This window comes from Epinephelus moara, chromosome 11 (genome assembly GCF_006386435.1).
Source record: "Epinephelus moara isolate mb chromosome 11, YSFRI_EMoa_1.0, whole genome shotgun sequence".
NCBI lineage: Eukaryota > Metazoa > Chordata > Actinopteri > Perciformes > Serranidae > Epinephelus > Epinephelus moara.
Window position 1 is genome coordinate 29,724,952 of NC_065516.1, and position 8,433 is coordinate 29,733,384.

Consider the following 8,433-nt stretch of genomic DNA (forward strand, 5'->3'; position numbering starts at 1 on the left):
TAAACTACACGCTCTCATCCATCACTTCCACTCTGAGTCCACATGCAATCAATCACAGCCAAACCACAGCATCATAATGGAGCGGCGCAGAGCTGGATGGAGGAGGGTGCTATCCATCAGGTTGAAGGTAATGTGACACTCATGACATTTGCAGACAGGCTGAGGGAATGGAGTCAAATGAAATGCTCTGTCCTTTGAAGTAACACCTTCAGTAGACTAATGATGATGAAGACGAGGCTTTATTAAATCTTCCCGTGCAGTGCACTAAACTTTAAACAAGATTAGTCTTGGCCTAACAGAAGATGAGGTTATAAGACTTGGATGTGATGCTTTAATTACTTTCTTGAATAAAAGTCCTTTTTTGACCTTTTATTTAGTCACTTTTTGGTCAACATTTCTCAAGAACGTTTTTGTCTAGAAACCCCCGAATGCTTTTGAGGAACAGTAACCTCAATTCAACTCTTTTGCAAAACCCTATAGCTTGATGTGTGTTTGATTTGATCAAAGCACACAGAGTTAAATGCTCCTTTCAGTTTCCCGTAAGGCCAGAGAGAGAAGGGATGGGTGGTGGCCTGCTGGCCTGCCCTCTTCTAAACCCAAGGCTACTTTCCCTCGGTCCACAGAACAACTCTTGACAGGCCTAGGTGGTATTTTATTATTTCAGTTCATTCTGTCTATTCGGACTCTATAATTACTCCCTGCATGTCATTTAACTCGGCCTTTTTTTTCAAATTACATGTCTGACCCTCTCTCGGGGATAGGATTTCCCTGCCATGTATTTTAACGTACTCTATTTTAAACCCTCTCTCTGTTATTATTTTTCATTTTGGGTTTTTCCTTTAATCATTGTGCTATGATCTTGCTTTTGGTATTTTGTCTGGAACTGAAAGCTAAAATGTTGAAAATATGAGGCAAGGTTAGTGCATGTTGGGTCATCCTTAACCTGCTCCAAACAGTGACGGGATTTGTTGGGAGGCTGAATGTTTGTGTTTGTTTGTGTCTGCATCTGGACTGAAAGCACTGTGTGTCATCCCACATGCAGTAAAATGCATTTGAAAGAGCTGTCAGTCACCAGACCATGATTAACACATTCATGTCACTCTGTATATACAGTCTGAAGCGATTACTGCACTGATTCACCTCAATTATAGAAATGGTTTCAAAACCCGACCAGTAAAAGCTAAAAACCGACTCCCTACGTTGTGACTACAAACAATCAAATTGTGGGAGCAGCAGAGATGTCATTTCCAAGAGAGTTCCTCCTCTAATTTTAAACCAAAACATCACATTATTGGACTGATGCCTGTCTGAAAGAGAGGCAGAGAAAGAGAGAGCGACAGGCCTTTCAGGGCCTTTGTTTATGTGAGCGTTACAGGCAAGATTCCCACAAATGTGGATGGGAGCCCTTTGTAAACAGGGCTTGAGCGAAGCTGCTGTTCATCTGCCAATCTAAATACAACAAGGGCCCGCGGTAGGCTTCGCCGCCATCTCTAATTCTGGCTTTGGCTTTGGCGGAGAGCGGGACCACGGTTCGAGGCCACACTGGTGCACGCAGCCAGCAAGGGAGGAACGTTTCTGCAACTGGCGAAAGATATGAACCGCACGTATGGATACACACTTTACACCACACACATTGAGGCACATGAACGCTGCCTAATGCAAAACCATGATGCAATAATGGATTTAATGCAATATGACGTCCAGACAAGGTCCAGAAGGGAGCCAGGCCACGTCGGAATCATCAGAAACAGGCAGTGAAAACTCTTGATGGGAATTCTGGAGGATTTTTTTTGACATTTCTACAGCTGTAATCCTGTCAAATGCTGTTGCAGAAAAAATGTCCTTTTACTTACTTTTTTTTTTTTTTACTTATTTCAACATCTGATAGCAAACAAAGACCCACACAAGTTCAAAATGAGCTCAAGACTTGAGATAATTAGGTCAAAGGCAACAGAAAAGTGGTCTGGAGACTTTGCTCATCAGCTCCATGTTTGTCCCATTACCCTAAATGCAAGTATGTGCTACTCTTTGGTTACTAGTATACAATCTTGGCATGACTGTAAGAAAATGAATTACACATGACATCAGACCACTGCTGATGTAACTGCCTGCACAGTAGGAGTTAAACATAGTGGCTCTGCTCTGTCAACAGTTTACTATCCTTATCTGTATGCCAATGATCTGCCAAGTGTCATATTTCATAAGATAGTTGATAATTAATAACCAGTGTGTCACCTAAAGGTGTGAACATGCTGCAACATGGACGTTATCAGAAACAACACTAGGGGGAGCCAAGCCACAACAGGAAATCCCAACAAATCCCCCTTAAAATCCCTAAATGAAAGTTTCACTCCCAAGTGAACTTAACTCACTCATAAAAGGACGCTTCTTGTCTGTCTGTCTCTTGTTAGGGACGCCATTGATGTGTGACTTGTCCTTGTCTATCAGTACGCACTCTTAACACAGCCTTGTTGTTAAAGTTGGAGGTAAACTTGGGTAATGGCACCCTGTTCATTAAGCCTGTAGAGTGAACTGGGGACGGGCTAATGAGAAAGGCGCCTTTGACAGACCGAGGCTGGCGGTGTAATAATTGGCCGAAGCTAAAAAGGGTCACTGAAGAACAAGGAGTTAAAATGGACAGAAGCCCTGAGCCGGCCAGCCTTCCCCCACTTAGCCGTGTTTCGCTGTGTTTTCCACAGATTTCTTGGTTGAGTGGCCACACATAAATTGATACAAATCCATAATCCAGATTCAGGCTTAAATTCGCCTCTCCCTCCTGCTTTTCCTCACAGGAGTGTGTTGAGTATTGATCCGAGCCTGAATAATTGAGGAGCTTAAGCTAAGCAAGCATGTGAGGGAAATGGTACTGAATAGTACATCCCAAAATTGGGCATCAAATTTGAAGTGCAAAGAGCTGCAGTGTAAGTCAACAATAAATTGGGTTTTGTAAAGGCACAACAATTTGTTTTTAGAAAGTTTTGTACTTGTAGACTTAAGTTATTTGGCACAAACTGGTGGTCTTTTAGTTCGGATATGGCGCTACACATTGTGAGAGTTACCTGACCTGACATTAACAACACAAGAAAGTGCGTTAATATCTAACTAAATAAGCTAAAACCCTGCATGTTTGTGATTATAAGACATTAAAAAGGAATCTAATGTAGCGCACAGGACACCTCATTCAGTCCACTTTCCCAGGCTCCCGCCCTCTACTGCTCCTGAAGGGACTTATTAAAATCCATATTTTTCCACCAGACCATGTAAAAGATTTAAGAAACAGGGTGCACCTGGTGCTACGACTGTTACTGGGGATGGTTGTTATGCACCGCATATGGCTAACTGAGGAGAAGAAGGAAAAAAAGGAGGAAAAAAATAATAATTTCACAACTCCACATTGTGACTCAATCTTAACTCAATCTGCTCTAAAGCACAGAAACTACATGTTTTTATATACGCGACTGTCATGATTTTTTAATTTAGGTTTTGACATGAATCACAGCTGCCAGCCACGACCAAAACCTCCCACGGACTCTGAATATGTGAAACATCTGCCAACACAGGAATCTGATACTGTATGTAGCAGTTGGTGCATTACAGTGGTACGGAGGTTTTTCTGTAAATGTGGTACTGGAATTTATTGTGGATTAGTCTATCAAAACAGATTTCACAAACTCAATGACTGACTCATTAAGAACATTGGAAATATTAAAGTAAATAAAGCACAATGCACTAAAACAGGTCGGCCTACTAATAAAAGGGCTACACCCCATTTTATTTATTTTAAATGTATCTACTAGGTAGTCAAATGTCCAAATATCAAACCTTATTTCCATGAAAGCACTGTATGGTTTTATGGTTTTACTAACTTGGTCTTGACTGATAATTCTGGTAATTATGTTGGTTCAATTTGTTAAAATAGTTTGTAACATAACTTAATTCCACTGGCCACACAGGCACTTGACCAGCTCAGGGACTAATGTTGTTAGCCATTGCTTTGTCCCATCTATGCGATGATCACGCGCTAAGTAGTGATGGCCAAATGAAGCCTCATGAAGCATTTTCTTTATTTTATGAGCCCACTAGATGGAGCTTTTTGTTCAACAAAAGGTTGAAAGCACACTGAACTGCCATTCTTTGAGCCGCTCTCTTTAAACCATGAGCGCCATCTAGTGGGTTCAGAAAATAAAGAAAATGCTTCCTGAGGCCTCATTTGGCCATCACTAGCGGTAAGTGCTGGGGGTACAGGACTAACAGTTGCTGTTTGCTGTTACTATGTAGGCTATAAGGGGAGCTAACTAGATCCTTCTCCTGTGCATGATGTTGAATTAATACAGCATAACATTAAATGGATATCAAGAGTGGGAACTGGTGCTAACATTAGCCAGCCAGGCTAACTAGCTGCCACTTTCTTGGTGAAATACAAACGTAACAGCATGATGAGTCCTCCCAAAAGTTTTAAAGAGACAGATGTCTGAAGTTGTCTTAAATTGTCAACATAACTAATGCTATGGGGGCTCACTGAAAAAGGCGGGAAGTGGCTTATGTGTAGGTTATGCTGTAGAGACATACCCAATGTCAGCAGAATGGGAAGAACAAGACGGTCTCCTGTTATTCCAACTTGGGAGCGTTCACCGAGCCCCCAGGAACAGTGCTGTGCTTTGAAGCCAATTTGACATAGTGGTCAAACCATGGAATTACAACTTATGGGTCCGTCACATGATTCCATTGGGCCTCAAAATACTTTTTCCCATAGACTTAGGGCCGTTTCATAGTCGACGCAAAGGCACGCATCGCATTGGGATGCATCGAGACACATTGGCCGCCATGATGCGTGCTTNATTTGACATAGTGGTCAAACCATGGAATTACAACTTATGGGTCCGTCACATGATTCCATTGGGCCTCAAAATACTTTTTCCTATAGACTTAGGGCCGTTTCATAGTCGATGCAAAGGCACGCAGACGCAAATGCATTGGGATGCATCGAGACACATTGGCCGCCATGATGCGTGCTTGCATCTCAAATGTGTTGTCCATTTTTTGTAATACCATGCGTTGCCAGCGGGGGTGATAATGCAAGCAACATACTTGAAATTAACCACTTTTTGTTATTCACAGAAGAAGCAGGTATGAAGTATAGGAAAAACTTTGCAAACTCGTACTGGCACACCCCCATTTATATGACAGTTCTAGTGCCCTGCACTCTAATAAAATAGCAGTACTAGCTACAACAGTACTAGCTAGCCGGGATATACCAGTGACTCTGCTACCCCCTGTTGCGCGAGCAATGTATTGCATTTCAAGTGTCGCTCGCGTTCAATGTGTTGACTATGAAAGGAAGTGCGTTGCTTGTGTCACTTGCTCGTGTTGCATGTGTTGACCATGACATGGCCCTTACTTTGGGAAAGAGACATCTCTAAATCAGCGGATACATTTTTTTGAGCGTCACAACCCCCACAAAATGACATATTTCATTGTCGGGAATTTATCGGCACGATAACATTTTGGAAGTCTAGAAAAGCCACGATTAAATCATTTTATCCCTGTTCAAGTTAGCGGAGGGCTAAAACGGACGTTAGCTGCTCAGCCATCAAAAGTCTGTAGTGCACTTGCTCTGTGGTCCAAATGATGCGGAAGGTCCAGGTAATTTTATACCTGAGAAGTCGATCTTTTTTGGCTTTATGCACCACTGAGCAGCTTTAATAGAAATGAACAGGACCCCACCTCCATTGCTGCATTCAGTTCTCCTGAAACATCCATGCAGTTCAAACATTATTCCAAGATAACTGCCCTACTGCTAGCGTTGTAGTCAAACTTAAATAGCCTAAAATAGTTATACTGTTGCTGTCATTCTCGACAACTGATTGTTTTGGTCACTTAGGGCAGTGGAAACAAGTTGTGAACACAATATCATCACTTTTTAAATCAATATGGCAAACTTGTTAGCAAACAGTCGCTTAAAGAACAACATCATCATTCATTTGGAGTCTTGTTTCTGAGTCCAACATTTAGTGTCTTTTAGCTCTTTTTTTGGTCTCTACCAGTTCCTGAAGGAAATATCTTGTTCTTTAGCTGCTAAATGCTCCACTGTGTTCCCTAGCTAGTTGCTAACTGTGTGTGTCTGCTCTTTGGTGCTGAGCAGATAGAGTACAGTGGGTTTTTAGAGCTTTGTCTTTAAAAAAAAAACAAGGTGCCTGCTGAAGCCAAAAACGACGTTATGAGAGTGGTGAAAGTAGGCTATACCGAAACATCACAACACAACACACCTAAAAGTTGAGGGCGGAGAGCTAAACAATCAGCTACAACTTACTATAAAGCTTTGGAAAGCCGAGGAGAGCTGCGGATTCAGGTAGCATGGGTTCCTCATTTGTCACAGTGTATTATAAAAATATTAATTATAGCTGCAAGTGACACCAGATTATTATCTGACTGCTTTTCACCCCTAGAATTGCTGTAGAGCTTCACCCTCCTTTCATTCAGGGTGACCCGGGTGTTCATGACTTGACATTTTCTGACTGCAATCATACACCCTGAAAGTTAAATAAGTGCAATGTTTTCTTTCTCAGCAGAAGCTCACACCACTTCTGTCACGCATACTCTCTCCACCCATCCACAGTGTGTCTCCTGCTTCTCCAATATCTCTCACTCTCCTCTTTGCTCACTCTCCACATGTCACTGAGCCGCAGTGGAGAAGACAGGCATGGAACAGACCGGCAGCTGATGATGAAATATGACCCGGTGATTTGTGGATTGTCTGCTGTTGAAGATGTTAGAGAAAGAGAGTCCTCAGACGTGTAGTGGGGAGCTGCAACAGATGGGAGAGGATTCTCCTTCATTTTTCCTTCTTCTTTTTTCCTTACATTGCATAACTTCCACTTGTATGACACACATAGGATTAAGTTCCTGTGCAGGGGAGGCAGACATGTTGAAGAGCATTGGATGTACAGGAAGACACACTGCTCATTTAGGTCATGGTAGAAAAGGTCAGATTGTTTCGCGCGTGTAGACACCATACATGGGAACACTAATTAAAATTAAAACAACAGTTTAACATAATAAAATCAGATAAAATCAGTCTAGTTAAAATAATAAAACCATACCACAACCACATAAATTAGCTACTTTCAAACTGTAAAATCAAGTGTAACCAAGCCCAATAATTGAGATTGCTAGAACTTAGCATGAACAGTGATAAATAAACATGAACATACCAAAACTGCATCTAAAGCAGCTCCATTCAATAGCAGCAAAACTAAATATAAATCCACTGTACACCACCTGCCCAACACCAAACCACAAACAGCCAAAGTTAGCAACTAACCTGTGACCAAACAGAAGCATTTAGCAGCTAACGCTATGTTGCTCGTTGTTTGCTGGATGTGTAAATAAGTCATTGCTGTGTTAGCCACATAGACTTAACTAACGGTGGTAGCCACTGGGATGTCACACATTGGTTTGTAGACTCCTGTTTTGAAGCCTTACGTTCGGCATTTTTGCTGTTGCCATTTTGTTTTTTGGAGCCAGAAGTGACCATATTTGGACTAGAGGATGGAGGGTGCTCACTCATAGACTGTAGTGATGCCTCACAGACAGCCAGTCACCCAAAGCAGCCAAATCCTCAATTATGTCTGACTTTAAGCTACAAAAAAATATAAATAGGTGAGGTATATAAGAATTCTCCACCCATACAGTTGTCATGAATGGAGAAATTTGCCATAGGGACCAAAACTGTTTTTTTTGTACCAGGCTGTAAACATGTTATTTCTGATATCAATGGCTCTAGAAATAAAGTGCAGTTTTTGCCAGTTCTTCATTGGCTTCATTTTCTCAGCCCCAGAGTTGCTGCTTGGGTTAGCCACAGCAGCTTTAGAAGATGATAATATGTCAATGTTGTCTTTAAAGATGGTGGTGTTGCCCTCAGTTGGCCAAAAAAATAATAAATCAGTCAGTTTATGCAGGTTAAAGGCATTATAGAACTGTTCACACTTGGATAAGCGAACAGCTACTGAGAAGTGCAAATTAAAAACTGTTTATTGCCAAAGATATCACGGACGACACTTTACTTTTTCAAGAAAAGCCCAAGACCCATGACGCAGGGGACAGCCTTTAGCATTGCATCTTGACAAAGGGGGTTAGCAGATAGCTTTAGGCAACACAACTACTGGGTTAGGGTTAGGAAAAGATGTGGTAGACATTAGTTGCATCAGTTGACGACCAGTGTTGGGTAGGGTTACTTTAAAAGTAATCAAAGTACGTTACTGCGTTACTTTTTAAAAAGTAACCAGTTACTTTACTGCGTTACTCCCTGAGTAAAGTAACTCAAGCACTTTTAAAGTACTTTTGAGTATTCTACATTTCCTATTGGGCAATGGACCACAGGGCGCTAAGCCTACATTTTTTTGTCTCCAAAATTAAAGTTATGGACCACTTGCC